Raw genomic sequence first — 16260 nt, forward strand, 5'->3', positions numbered from 1 at the left:
AACATTGACGCAGAGATGACAGCGTAAGACTGTTAAACGTGTTATCGTATTTGACGGAGCATGAGCACTTTTTGTCAACGAACGCTCAAACCCACCGTGGTCGGCGCGATCGCTGCGCGCGATCGTAGGCGCCTTTCGGTATCGACACCCGACAAGCCACTCTCTGCGATCTTCCGCATCGCAGGGATAGGAATAAAAGCATATCTCTGAGCCTGTACAGTACGTTTCGCCCTGCGGAAATGAACGAAGCTTCCCCATAGAAATTCAAACGTTTCCGGCAGCTACGGAGCGCAGAATCACGATATACAAGCAGCGGCCTCGTACACTTCCACACACCGCGCGGGTGACGTATTCACACTAACGGGACGACCGTGCTACCCCGTATAGTTAGATCTCGGGGGAAAAAAGCGCGGCACACGTGGACATGTTGAATTGAAAGATAATCTTTATCTACCTAAGGACTCAGGAATATGTGGTAAACAGGTTAGATGGTGTCTTGGAGCGTTAGATGGTGTCTTGGAACGCAGCCTTGGAGCGCATCTGCAAGCGCCATGCCGAGCTCCTCGAAGACCTTGCGGAGCTCGTGGAGGTCAGCGTGGCTGAAATAGGTGGTATGGCGCATCGCCATCTGCGAAGAACCGCCAGCTTGGACGCATACATGCGCATCACGGGCGTCGTCAAGGAGCGAGTCGTGTGCCGTCCTCGTGACGACGAACGCATCCAGCCGGACGACCTGGGCGAAGACTGCTGGGAGATGGTCAGGCGGTTCCTGATGCTCGATGACGTCGAAGAGGCCGTCATTCACCCGGAAAACCGTTGAGCCATTCCAGCAGCAACGACATGAACACATTTTTTATCCGATTAAATAGATGAACCGTTCGCGTCACACGAGTAAAACACTGGAAAAAATATGTTACAGATGGCTATGCTAGGTGGTAGAAAGCGGACGGTCGCGAATGAAACCACGGACAAAGCCCAGCGGAAAAGCTGCTTCGCATCTAAAGAATTACGCCCTCTCCCACTCAAGGGAACAATGAGGGGATGCGAAGCAGCATTGTGGGCGCACATCAAGCTTCCCTTACGTTCACTCGGCGCTTCCTTTAGTGTGTGAGGTTTGTACTTAGTCTTTGTGTTATCATTACGTTGTGTTTCTGCGTTGCTTCCGTTAGCGCCGAAACTCATCTGAACGGAAGCGAAGTGAGAATGGCGGAAGCCGACCGAGCGCACGGGCGTATATACGCATGAAATGGGAGAGGGAGAGGAGAGAGTGGCTTGCAGGCTGCATTTGGCTGCGGCGCGGCTGCATCACGTAGGAGGAGAGACGGCGCCGCCGGTGCAACGCGGGGGAGGAGAGAAGGCGATTGAACACCTGCGTAAAGGAGGAGAGTGGGAGAGAGAGTAGTCGCATGCGCAGTGGAGCGCGGATGCCACCACCGACGACGGACACAGGCCCGAGCAAAAGCTGCTACGCATCTAAATTCCTGCACAAATACGCGTTCTGGGAACCAATTTGCTGCGATGCAGCCACCCAGTAGCTGCCGTTGACGCATTTTGGACTCTGAGAAAAGCGTTACAAGGTGTATAGAAGCCCCGTGTAAAGTGAGTAATTGTGTGCACATCGTGGGCTTACCAGTCACATTGACTACACTGGCAGTAGCTTATGGTCCGATGCAATGTCGCCACTCATGTTATGAGCACACGTGTTAGTTTTACCGAAACAAAGTGCACACTACAAGGTGCATATGTGCAAAATCATAAGCAGCATCCGTTGGCGTATTCCTGCGAGGACGATCAACGCCTGTAGAGTCCCAAGAGTGCACTGCTGTTCATTCTTGCGCAAAGCGCGCGAGCAGCCGACAATGATCTGGAAAGCGACACAGTGCGGCGTTTGTGGGATCTCACATAATGTGCCCAAGAGCTTGTGCGGCCTAGCAATAGACATGCGGACTTGCTTGGCACGCGTGAGAATGTTCAAAAGTGTCCTCGTTTACCAAAATATGCGCTCGACCTCGGGGGCGCTTGCAGCATATCGATGCCAATGAATGGCGCGTTTAGGCTCAAAACACGCGCCCGACTCTTTCATAATATACGATGCTAGCTTTCTGGCTGTTCGGAGATAAGTGGTCGCATGGAAAAGTGATACCATTGGGCAGAGCCGGCGAAACAAATGTGCTCACAAACGTCATTACTGTTTTAAAGCAGCGTGCTCAGACAATCATCTCTATTAGGTAGCGCATGTTTCTGAGCGCACCATGTCAGATTCCGCAACCGCTGCCATGCGTCGCCCGCAAAGCAAAGCCATCGAGGGGTAGCTGACCTGTGGAAGTGAAATAACTACAGAGAAAAGAATAGGAAGATAGTGAATCGCATAAGCACGGATAATATTGAATTTCGTAATGGGGCCGTAATCATCCCATTAGGGGATATGAATGCGCATAGACGTGCCCTTGAAGGATATACAGACACAAATGAGAAGTTAGTGCTGGATCTCTGTGACTGACATAGTCTTGAGATAGTCTGCGACTGACATAGTCTTTGGGCACAAGTCTGATGGACGGACTACACGTGGGATGTCGAAAAGAGGCAATCGAACATTGATTATAGTCTCACGACAGAGGGAATTTGACATACTGAGAGATGAGAATACACGAGCAAGGGATTAGCAGCTTGGCCAATTATCTTAAACACATAAGAATAAAAATGGGATGCAAAACTGGAAAAGAAAGCATAGAATCCAAGTTTAGAAGGTCGTATTTAAATAAAAAACAAATGAGAGATATAGCCGCAAGAGCCGAGAAAGAAGTAGCCAAAACACTACACTGGGAGCAATTGCATGTCATGACCAATGAACTAAGCAAAGAGAAGCTAAAAATGTGATGGAAAGGAAGTAGAACGCGAAAAACCTCGAGGAACAAGGAAATTCGGGAAGCGATCGAAAAGTGACGTGAAGCATCACGGGAGCGTAGAGAGGCAAAAAAGGCAAAGCTGCCGCAGGCCGAAGTCATAAAAAAAGATGAGATATATATTTAGCGAAAGAAATACATTGCACAGATATTGCTCGAAGCAAAGATTAAAGGTGAAAGTGATCGTTGGGTGAAAGAGATCCATGAGTAAAAGAAGGCCGCGCCTAGGGTATTACATTGTGACAGACTTCCAGGTTGGAAGTCTGTCACAATGTAACGGCACATTGTAGATGAAGGAGGAAACCAACTGAAGGGAACGAGGCGCTAAGTTACATCCGAAAGGTAACAGCTGATTCGTTTAAAAAGAAAGCCCTGGGGAATTTCCAGTAAAAGCATGAAGGAGGACTCAACCGAGGAAGGACCTTACAATTTCAAATGGAATAAGGCAGAAGGAAACTTCCAAAGCGCACTGCCCCGGGTTTAGATGGGGCTCCCTTCACTCTCATTAATGAACTAGCACACATCAGTAAAGAAGCACATTTGAAAGCCGTAAAAAAAAATGGTTGATCCCTCCGTCATAGGAATCGGAATAACACGAAAGTAAAGCGTGTCCTTATAGAAGTAACTGAATGTTTACTGTAAATTGATATAAGAGAGTTTGCACAATGTATATTGATGTGTGTCAGCTATAGCACCGTTTAACGTTGATGTGCCCACATTGATGATTGGTGGTACATCTCCATCCTGACGACTGACATTCATGTTAAATGATTACACAAAACCTTGTGGTTGCTGTAGCAGTTAACGGTGGAAGCGTAATCAGAGAACGAGGTGTGATAGCCAGAAGAGCGTCGTATATTAGACGCAGAACTTGGTCGCCATCCCGCGGCTTGTTAAAATGTGATTGAACACCCCGGCCGGACTAGAGGGAAACGCAAAGCGCGTCGTGCCGCCCCGGTAGCCCGGCCGCGATTTTTCTCGGGGCGAGCGCGTGAGCAGGGAACGCGGTGTTACAGCCAGGTGAGGCAGGCGCGCGTCGCAGAGCTATTTTTGGTTTGGATTAGCGTGACGCTATGAGCGAGGCCGACGCTTTCACGACGCTTTAGGGAGCCTACATGACCGTACGATGGATGGATGGATGGATGCTATGAGCGCCCCCTTTATAACGGGGCGGTGACAAGTGTGCCACCAGGCTCGAAAAAAAAACTTTACTCTTTTTTTTTCTTAGCGTTGGCCTAGTGTCTTTACTTCAATTAAAACTATTTTACTCCAGAAGAAAAAAAAAACTTAAGTTTTCAGCTCCGTTCTCTGCCCTTTACGGCAGAATGTCCTTATTTTTTTTTCAATATTTATTTTTGTCATTTCTCTCTAGTTTTCTGCCACCAATACTCTAACCGTCTCTTACTTATTTCAATCGCGGGTGTGTTCAGCTTTCCATTGTCTCTAAAACCCAAGGCATCGTTTGACTCTAAAAGTGACTCTAAAAATCAGCGGCGCTTATTAAAGGGGTGGTGCCATCAAATTTCGAGGCTATAACAAGCCTGTTGTGGGTTTCCTCTGTATGCAAGGACATTCCACACGAAGGGTCGGACACAGCAAACGTTTAGAATATATTTTAATTCACTTCCAAAGTGTACCTAAATGCCCATTCTCCCGACGCTTGCGCTAAGGTCGCCACCTCGCGGTGTGTTAAGGCATTGACAAAATTGAACTTCTATTGAAAACGCGCCGAATGGGACGGACGTGTAACGCGTTGCAGGTGCTATTCGCGGAGGCCACAGTAATGACGAATTACTTTACTTTACCGCTCCCAGACAACATCACCACCCGGCCGACCGGGAGAGTGGTAGATATAAAAGGCGCGTTTGTAAAAGCTTCTAAAGTCTGTGACCGTGACGCAGTGCATAGCGTGCCCGGCATGTGTTCTTGCGGACCGAGCGGTCGTGGGTTCGACGCCCGTTGACGGAACTCTTTTTCTTTGCCATCTGATCGTGTAAATTTTTACGACGTCACTTCCGTGACGGAAGTACGTCACCGAAGTCTTGGTGGACCCCGGACTTTCGTGTTAAAATGCTTACAGGACAGGCAAATACCGGACAGTTGGCGAGAAAGTAGAATGAAGTTAATCCACAAAGGCAAGGCAGAGAAAGGCAACATTCGCTCGTACAGACCGCTCACCGTTACATCGGTAGTATACAGGTTGACGATGCAGGCAATGAAATCAAAAATAGAAAAATGGGCATACTTCAGAATATTTCGGGGGAACTCAAGAATCGATTTCGAATCGTCAGGTGGTTAGGCGACAACCTATTGGTTCTTACGCAGTACAGAAATATCTAAAATAAAAAAAAACGTGGCGTTCATACGTGGCTTCTCTCGACATCACTGGGGCGTAGGATAACCTTGATCAGGAAATCTCATGGGATATATTGACGGAAGTTGGTATAGGCGAGGTAAAGGGCCCCATCTGATCGCGTGGCCACACAAAACGGTGACGCGAGTTCCTGCTGTCATTTCGTCTGCTAGGCGCGCACGTGTAGTCATGTCTTCGTCATCACCATCGTCGTCGCCGCCGTCCTCAGTGCCTACAAGAGATGAGGAAAATACTGAGGTATTGGAAATCGCTGCGATACAACGTCGTCAATCATTCTCACTTTGATCCTCTGCAAGACAGCAATACTGAAGTACACACTGTACTTCTCCACAAATTAAATTTCAACAAATAAATTAAGATTCACTTTCGTGCTTCCGAGACGAAATTAACTCATTAAATTGGGAGGATGTCTTATCGTCTTCTTGACCTGACATAGCGTAGAACTCTTTTATGGAGATCTTACGCTCAGTATATAAAAAAAAATGTTGCAGTGGCTTAGCTCGGCTATGCCAGAATAACGTAACGTTAGCAAATGTTAAGATAATTATTCTTAGCTTTCCTGATTGTCTAGCATTACCTTGATTATCATGCTTACTGCTGCTCCAATGAAACACACACACAGTATACGTATTATGTGGCATATGTATATTTATTTTGCCAGGCAACTACTTCGGGATCCGACGAGTTAAGCTTCTCCGCTCCTCTACGCTGTTGAGCAGCATTTGCGCTCGCTTTCTCCATGGCTATACCACACTGGCAAACGCTAAAGTCACTGTAACGGGAAAAGTACCGCATTCGTTTTCTCTTCGCCGCCGCGCCCTTTCGGCGGCTTTGCCACATAAAGTTTCCAGCTCGCTCGCCTCACTTGTGTCTCCCGGTGGGACGGTGGCGCCGTCATGCACCGTCCCAACGAAAAATTATTCAGAAAATGCTTCCGAAGCGCGGAATCGAACCAGCGACCTCTCGCTCCGCAGCACGTGGCGATAACCACTACGCCACAAAACGCAGATCCTTCAGGTAGCTAACGGCGAGCGTTATATACACACCCTTTACCACTGGCTGGACTCAGAGACGGCAGGCTCTTATATGCGTTTCTTAATTACCAGCGAGATGGCGCAATGGGCGCATTTAAATGTCGTCGGCCACCTCGCTCGCTTCTTCTAATATTAGCGCAGGAAGAACCTTGCCCTTCCGCTGTCTGCTCGCGTGGTAGTTGCTGCCGGGGGGGGGGGGGGGGCAGATGTTTCTGAAGCGTAGCAGCGCGTCCATCACGGGCCGCTTTTCTTGCTATCGCATTCATTGCTTCGCCCTTGCGGCGAAACTGTGACTTTTTTATAGCCTCAGAAAGCGTGCAGGAGCATTGCGACATCTTTTATCGTTTTGACACTTCATCGCAAGCCTGTCGAAGCATCCAAGAATGCCTGGGTGCTGCGCTTTTGGGTGCAGTAACCGGCGGGACATGGGCAAAGCCCTCTTTGCTATTCCCAGCGGGAAAAAGGATGCCAAGCGACGGGCTGTGTGGCTGCACAGAATACGGCGGCAAAAATTTGATCCCACGACTGATACCCGCCTTTGTGAGGTAAGCGTTTCATTGAGAATTCGCATATGTTGTTTCGGGGAATGTTTGCGTCTCCCTTGCACTAGTGCAGCTTGTTTCGCGGGGTTGCCGGAGAAAGTTCATGCACAATGCCATTTCCGGGCAGCTCTTATTTATGTTTGGCGTAAAATTGACGCCTTTGGGCTCACATATAACGATCAGCGCGCCATGAAAACTGGCTGCTATGGATTCCTATTGCATGACGTGACTGTATGACGAACATAAATAACAGGTGGTAACATGAAAATAATGACACGCATGTGATGTAAGGCATGATTTACATGCTATGCTCATGGTGCACTCACGGTCGATTCGCTGACTTGATATGCACCAAAATCGGTATTGCGGGACGTGACTGCAGGACGAACATAAATACCAGGTGGTAACATGAAAATAACGGCACGCATGTCATGTAAGGCATGATTTACATGTTACCACCTGTCACTAACGTTCGTCAAATAGAAATATCTCGTCATATCAATTTTGGTATATATGCATTTCACTAAACGACCGCGAGCGCCCCGTGACCATGTCATGTAAATCATGTTTTACATGGAATGCCTGTCACGATTTGCACGTTATAACCAGTAATCGATGTTCGTCTACACTCCCATACCAATTTTCGTGTATCAAGCTAGCCAAGCGGCCGCAAGCGCACGGTGAGCGTGGCATGTAAACCTTGTCGTACATGACGTGCATGTCATTATTTTCATTCTGTCACCGTAATTTATATTCGTCATACAGACATGTTATGCCATACAAAATTTGGTGTACGTCCCATTAACGAAACGGCCAGGACAGCACAAAGTCGTCGGCGGTTAGATAGATAGATAGATAGATAGATAGATAGATAGATAGATAGATAGATAGATAGATAGATAGATAGATAGATAGATAGATAGATAGATAGATAGATAGATAGATAGATAGATAGGTTCAAAGTCGCAGAAGTTCGCTAAGAAATGCTTCGCATTTAATAAATACCGACAGCCGAGCGCGTGAATACCGCGTAGTTCCCATTTATTTATCGCGTTAGCATGCGTGCGTGCGCGTGCAGGTAAGTGAAAACTGCCGCTATTTCTTTCTTAACCAGTCATAGAACAAAGGTATGCTTCATTCGGGGCTGCAAAAGCGCACAAAATGCGTAAAAAATGCGTCATTCGCGTGAAATCAACACCGCGCTGCCGCAGCTGCGGCCGCGCTGGACCAAATATGGCGGCGAGCAGGACGGTCGCGGTACTTTTCCCGTTCCAGTGAATTCAGCAAACGCTAGTTAGAGGCGCTATCAAGCGGCTCCAGCGCAGTGTCAGACGGCGATTGCACAGCGAAGGCGAACAGCTGGGCGCGCGCCGGCGCCAATACGTCTGCGAAGGCCACGACGTCACTTGTCTGGAAAGCGCAGACCAGCGGCGGCCAGTCGCGCGCGGCGGCGGCGGACTGCGCGGGAGCTGCCGGCTCCGGTGCGTGACATCACTGATCCTCGCGCTTGCGCAGCACGTCTCTTGACGTAACACGCGAAACTGGCTCGGCTAGGCCAGTGTAGCCAACGCTACAAAAACATGGCTGATCCCTCCATCATAGGAATCGGTATAACACGAAAGTGAAACGTATCTGCACAGAAGTAGTGCTTATTCTGTAATGATATATGAGAGCTTGTACAATGTCTATTCGTGTTTGGCAGCTATAGCACCGATTGGCGTGGATGAACCCATGTTGACGCCTAGTTCGTAGAGGTTCTTAGATTGAGCCGCAAACGCGTGCGTCCAGCTGGCCTCTGTCTCACTCCACCAAGGCACGACGTTCGCCCGTCGAAATTGTGTCCTTTCTGCAACACGTATTGCAGCAGTTAGTCGGTGCTGTCGCAATCGAAGTAGTCGGTGGCGGACAAATCCCGTTGGTGCATGTGGAATCTGCACTACTCCGATGAGCCGGCGCACGCTCACACGAAGCGAAATGTAAATAACGTAACTGCGTCTAAGGTGCCTGGGAGACACCAGCGCGGTCAGTGTCCCTCGCCGGTATCGAGACGCTTTAACCATGACCTCCGATATCGCACGCAATCTCGGAGTAAGCGCTAGTAAGTGTCGATCTTAATGCATTCCTTCTTTGCACAGACGGCGGCACCACCCCCGCTCCGCCCCGCCAATCTACACCGCCAACAGAGAGCACCGTGCGAGAAAGAATGTGTGAAAGATATAAGGCACGTTCGTGCTATGTACAGCATGTGCGAAGCTAGCTTAGTTGGTTTAGCGTCAGGCGCTTACCGTCGCGGCAGCAGCATCGTGGGTTTGATTCTCAGCGGCGGATGTTTTTCTTGTTTTTTTATTGCGATATCAATTATATAGACAGTCTCGGCTGGTTTTTGTCCGTCCAGGGACCTCTCGCTCCGCAGCGCGTGGTGCTAAGCACTACGCGCTGCGGAGCGAGACACACCCTTTAGCGCTGGCAGGACTCAGAGAAGGCAGGCGCTTATAAGCGTTTCTTCATTACCTTATTGACGTGAACAGCGCGTGTAATACACAAAGGACGAGGAACAGACGAGGACTAGCGCTGACTTCCAACTGAAATTTATTAACACAAACATAGAAAAACGAGAACAAGTAGGCACACGTGATCGCCGCTCATTTGAATTGCGCATGACGGCAGGCATGGAGAGGGAACCAAGAACCAAAAGGAATTAATAAGCAAAAACCACGAAACCGCGAAAAGACGTCAGGTGAAGCAACCGGAGTGTGTCTAGGTTATCTGGCCGGATGAACTTGATGAAAATGAGCGGCGATCACGTGTGCCTACTTGTTCTCGTTTTTCTATGTTTGTGTTAATAAATTTCAGTTGGAAGTCAGCGCTAGTCCTCGTCTGTTCCTCGTCCTTTGTGTATTACACGCGCTGTTCACGTCAATATGGAATACCAACTAGCCCGGTCACACACCTCTCTTCATTACCAGCGGGATGGCGCTAGGAGCGCGACGGGTGCATGAAACGGTCGTCGGCCAGCTCGCTCGCTTCTTCAAATATTTGCGCAGGGAGAACCTTACCCTTCCGCTCTCTAGTATTATGTAAGCCAGTATTATGTTTTGAAGAAGTGAGAAGCAACGGTTTTAAGTTTTCACAAAATAGGCGATGCGCAAAGCGCCGACGATGCCTTCTGCCGCCTCGGCTCAGAAGCGTCGGCGGGTTCGGGCGATCAGTATTCCCGCGAGTGTGTACGCGAGTGAACGTATGGATGTGTTTTCAATCGTGATTTAATGACTCTGTCGGGCTTCAGCAATGTCGAAATAATTAACTGCTGCGTTGTCGGCAGCTCAAACACATACAAAAACTCGCCAAGAACGCACTTTTACAAGTGTCCGGTGCTATTTCATGAGCGACGGCGGCGGTGGATTGCGGCCGTCCGTCGCAGAAGGTAAGCAGTGATGCTTTGTTTACGGCAGTGTTAGATCGATTGCCGTGTTTTTAGATGCGAAGTATCTTACGGCGGAGTTCAATCCGGTGGTGGTGGTGGTGGTGGCGGTGGTGGTGTGCGGCGTAACCACCCTTACTGCGCATGCGCATAACCTCTCCACTCACCCTCTCCACTACCCCTCCCTCTCTCTACTTTCCCTCTCCTCTCCCTTCTCCCCTTCCCCATCTCCACTTCCCCTCTCCGCTCTTCCTCTGAAACGCGGGCTAGACATGCTGAAATTCTCTCCTGCGCAACGCCGCACGCGCAGCACCCACGCACGCGCGTCCCCTCCCCCTCTCTTTCCTCTCCTACGCTGCCCCCCTCTTGCACGCCTGCCGACCGCGTTGCCTGCTCGCCCTGTGAGAATTAACGGCCAGGCTAGAGGGAAGACAAGACGCGCGTAGCGTTCCTCTTAGCGTTCCACGACGCGAGGTCGGTAGCATGCCGAAAGAACGCCAACGGAACGCGATCGTGCAAGTGCTCCGGCTTCGCATCGTCTCATGGTCCCCTTTAGCGGGAAATGGTGTAATTTTTTATTTCTCTATTTACGTCGCTACGTCTTCAGCGAACGCTACTACGTGTACACTTGGTCGCCTCGCCTGTATTGTAGACGCTACAATGCACATGAGGTTGTTATTACTGATAAGACGCGATGCGTAGGCTCTCTTGAAAAAAAAATGGCGCGAAGAGCAATGCCAGAGAATGTGTGGCAGGTGACGGCTCCTTTACAAAAGCGCCGTGGAATCGCACGTGTGCTGCACGAAATAGGTTGCACACGTGTACAGCCGATTTCACCTATTGATGGCACTGGAATGCGATCATCGGTGCAGAATGTTCGCTGTGCGCTCCTGCACCGAATGACAAGTTTATCGTGCTGGTTTCAAAGTTTTGCCAACGCTGACTCTTCGCGTGGCCGCACCTGTGAAATCTATACACCGGTGCGACAGCGCTCCCTCAAAATCTACTATATAAACACATAGCACGTAAACGAAGCTACTGTGTCGAGAAAGAACGTTGGTTCACGCGTCAACGCTTGCAGGCATTAGTCATCGGGACGTTCTAGAGAAAGCAGTGTACTTACGATGAGCTCCACTTCGTAGGCAAGCTTGTTGACGCTTGTCTGTGGCAAACATTTGGCGTGTATGGTGAAATTGGCGTCCCACACAGCTCTGACATCGGACACATGTCCACTATTTTAAAGTTCGGCTCGTTTACGCACACTGTCGCCGCAAAAGTGATTCTCTGCGACGCGCACGAGCGGCAAATCGCACGCGCGGAAATAAGGCGTCTGCTACGCGACCCACCAGCGGTTCCAACGGCCGCCGTTACGCGGCTTTCAATGGCGCTCTATAGGCGGTGCGCGTCGCGGATACAAGAATAAAACAAGGGCATCTGGGTTCTGGAGACCCTTGGACAGAAGCCAATGAGAGCAGATTACTAACCCTGTCAGATTAAAGAGTTCTCTTAAAAAGAATATGTCCTCCCCCATTTAGTACACAAAATGTGATATCAGTCTGCAACCTTTTAACTATACCATGTCATATTCAGCAACTACTGATGACCTTTAAACAACTGCTTGAAAGTGCGCAAGCAAGCCCCATCTTATTGCTACCAGAAGCTTCTGCAGAACTAAAATGAAACTTTATTAATCAGACAAATTTGTCAAATACAAAAAAAAGGTGGCTGCCTTCATCGCTCTCAACAGCAATGCATGCAGTGTCTTTTTGTAGTAAGCATTATGCCTTAGGATATTGAGACCAAGTTAATGCCAGACATGCTTTTTTGATGAAGCACTACACTAGCAGCTGTACAGATCTAGCAGCCTATCCGATGTACTTACAAAAGAACCGGGCGCGTACAGGCATTGTAGCACCAAAAAATTATCGCTAGAGAACTTCCCTGCACGCGTTTTGCTAGTTTTTCCGAAGTGACATGCAGTTCATCCCTTGGCATCCTTTCCAAGAAGTTGTTCAACGCGCTTGTAGAAGAAGGGACGATGAAACAACAGTGGCCACTCTATCCTGATTTATGTAGCATGGTGCACAGGACTCCCACTGTTTATGAATTGCCGTTGTGCTCCATATGTAATCTACCATGTACACCATGGTCAAAGAAAAATCCATGTCCTTTGGACTTTTCCACGCTTCACGCTGCAGAAATTGCTGCTTCTCATTAAGCGCATCAGTGTGTAAAACCGTCCGCGGCTGCCGATTCATGCAGTCGTACGACATCTTTGCCCTCTTCTGCGTCGACACAGGAGTCGATGATGGGATTCCTCGCTTGCATCTATGAATATTTTCTACTCTCGCCTCAAGTTCTTGAAACAATGAGTCATAGCCACGGCCAAGCAAGGAGCCATTGATGCTCTTATCTTCAAGAGCAGCTGGGTATGCCTTGACCATTTCCACAGCCACACACCTATTCAGTTCTCTTCTTGGCCTAGCGCACACAGCTAACATTTCGTCAACAACACAACGGACTAGTTCCCTTCGATGTTTAGGGTGAAGAGGAGATGCCGCTGTACTCAATGCGCCCTGAAGATCTTTGGGAAGATTCTCTGTCGATACATGGATGTTGATGTCACTGGTTGGCTCTCCTACAGGTGCACTGTTTGATTCTGAGAAGTCTGAAACGAGAAAAGTAATGTTTACTACGAACACAAATCGCAAAAATGCAAGCAGTAAAACAAGTCTCTGCATGTAAGTGGATAATAACAATAATAATAATAATAATAATAATAATAATAATAATAATAATAATAATAATAATAATAATAATAATAATAATAATGATGATGATGATGATGATGATAGTAATATTAATAATAATAGTCAATCAATCAATCAATCAAACGTTTATTTAACGTGCCCAGGAACAACCGTAAGGTCTTTGTACTTGCGCACGAAAAAAAAAAACAAACAAAGGCCAACATTCATAATAAAATATCAGGGATAAAAAACGTTATAAAATTGCACATATACAACTATACGCAGGAAAAAAAAGTCAACAGTGTACGAGGCTATGTAAGTACAGTGCGAAGTTCGGAGCAGAACAACGACTGGGAGCTGTGAAAAACATCGAGCTCCAAAAAGTAAGCATCGTAAAGACGTTGTATCCTGCCAATGGTCGAATGTTCACAGAGGCCGGCGGTTACATGAAAAGGTCTATTCTCTCTGGTCAGCTTACGTGGAATTCGGAAATTAAGACAGTTGAGCAGTAGAGGGCAGGATATGATACCATGCACAAGCTTGTAAAGAAATAACAGATCAGCGCGATTTCGTCGGCAGCAAAGCGATGGCAATGATAATAATCCAGCAGCGTTAGAACGAGATCCAGAGTCGTTTCTAGCGAAACGATGGTTGTAAATGCTTAGGAATTTTTTCTGGACTCGTTCAATGACGTTGCTGCTGGAATTAGGAATGCTATTCCAGATCACAGATGCATACTCAAGTTGAGGAAGACATAGCGCGGTGTATAATTTTCGGAAGGGCACAGGAGAACGGAATTCTCTAGACATTCTGCAAACACAGCCTAGGGTGCGAAGACCCCGCAAAGCAACACGCTTAGCGTGAGCAAAAAAGTGTAAGGTGCCATCAAAAAGAACACCTAGATCATTATATCACGTACCTTACACAACGACACAGAATTGACAGAATATAAAAATGGCACACTAGATGTTTTTCGAGTGAAAGTCATTACCTTGGTATTTGAAATATTTAGGGAGAGGTTACTGCTCCTGCACCATTAAGAAAAAGAACACAAATCAGATTGCAGCAGGCGACAATGGATAACTGAATGAATTTCCTTAAATATATTTAAGTCATGGGCATACAAAAGGAAAGAAGAATTCGGAATGACAGAAGAAATATCATTAACATAAATAAAAAGAGGAGTGGGCCCAGTACCGACCCCTGAGGAACCCCACTAGTAGCTTTGTACAAAGAGGACATTTGGCCATAAACGGCAACATAACATGATCTATCAAGAAGATAGCTATGGAGGAGATTCAGAATTGAAGAATCAACATCAAAGTGTGCAAGTTTATCCACAAGCAACGAATGGCTGACAACGTCAAATGCTTTGCTGAGGTCACAGTAAAATCATCAACCTGTCCTCTCTGCAAAATGGGCGTGGAGACTTGCATCATGAAACTGGCAAGATTAGTGACATTTGAGTGGCCAGCGAGAAGCCCATGTTGATTCTCAATCAATGATTTTTTACATCAAAAGACAATATTTTGTGAAGAGCAAGCGCAAAGATTTTGGATGCGGTACAAAGAAGGGAAATAGGGCGGTAGTTCGAGACGTCACTTTTACAGCCAGACTTAAATACTGGGAAAACACGATCAGTTTTCCACATGCTAGGAAAAGTTGAAGCATGCAGACACTTATTAAATATGGTAGTCAATACTGGTACAAGCACACTGCCATAGGCTTTTAGTATGGCAGAGGGGATGCCATCTGGGCCAGCTGAAAAGGATGGTTTCAGTCGCTTAATGCATTCTGAAATGGAATCTTTATCTAGCGACACAGCATCAGCTGTGCCAAATGCCTTAACCTGTCGACCGTTACCAGCTACAGAGGCTGGAGACTTATAAACAGATGAGAAATGCATGGGAAAACAGTCAGCAACGGCTTTAACTTCTACACCATTTGGGTCCAGTATCCTGAAGGACTCGCCACTTTTGCTCGACCGTTTGCGCACATACTTCCAAAACTCAGCCGGCCTGTCAGACGCGCTTTTTTCTAAAAATGAAATATATAGACTGTGATCCCGTTTATAAAGGCGTTTACAAAGAGTACGAAAACGACAGAATTCTTCCTTCAAATGAGTTGATGAAGAACATTTATACTTCCTGTGTGCACGATCTCTATGTTTCAGTGCACTTATAAGTTCTGATGAGAACCAGGAGGGATATTTACAATGATTAGGTGTATACTGGGGAATGAACTTGCGCATGCTGGTCAAGTTAAGTTCCGCAAACTGATCGCCTTGATATCAACATTGGGTTTGTCAGTTACCAGTGACCAATCTGTGGTGGACAAGTCATGGTACAAGCCAACGTAGTCACCTCGCTTGAAGGCAAATCTGGGCGTTTTGTCGATTTTTCTTGGAAAGCTTGGTTTTTCTGGTGAAATACAGAGTGTTAGTTTGACTGGTGATTGAAATTTGTCAGGACGAACAAGAGAGATGTGAGAGAGTGGTACTTCGATAGGTTGATTATTAGAAATACACAGATCTAAGACGTTACCACAGGAATTGGCAATACTATTGTGCTGCTGTAGGGAATTAAAAGCGAGAAAATCTAACAATACGCTGCATTTATTCTTTAAGAAATGATGATGATGAGAAAAATTAAGTGTGGTCCAGTCAATTCCAGGTGTGCTTAAATCGTCAAGTGCAAGAATTTTGTGCTTCTTATGTGAAATTGCCACATTTTCAAGAGAAGAGACGATCTGATAGGCCTGCCTGGCTGCCCAGGCGACGCTGCGAAAGCGGTGCTAAAAAGCGCCCCCTACGATAAGTTCGTTGGTTTCGAGTAGTCAGGCTGGCGGCCGCATGCAGCACTAAGCTCAGATGCACAATGGAGCCGCCGCTGTCGGTTGTGCTGCGCTTTGGATTTCGGCCAATTTCTGGCGTGGCTGAGTTCTTCAGACCAAACAATCTGCGTAAACGCAAGAAGCTCGTCAACGCCAAGTATGTTTACGACGTGCAGGAGCTTGAAGGGACCGTTTCGGCGCGCTGCAACTCGCAAGGGCAGCGAATCTCTCGAGGTAACTTCTATGAGGCATGCTCGCGCGATTAGCGACAGTGCATAAACGAAAAGATTGCTGTTAAGAAAGCCAAAATGATGTGCATTACACGACGAAACGGAATTAAGAAAGGTCCATTGACGAAGGCTAGCCGCCGGCGGCCCGAATGAGCGCATTCGCGCCGTGTGCCA

The sequence above is a fragment of the Rhipicephalus sanguineus genome, chromosome 2, assembly GCF_013339695.2.
Source record: "Rhipicephalus sanguineus isolate Rsan-2018 chromosome 2, BIME_Rsan_1.4, whole genome shotgun sequence".
NCBI lineage: Eukaryota > Metazoa > Arthropoda > Arachnida > Ixodida > Ixodidae > Rhipicephalus > Rhipicephalus sanguineus.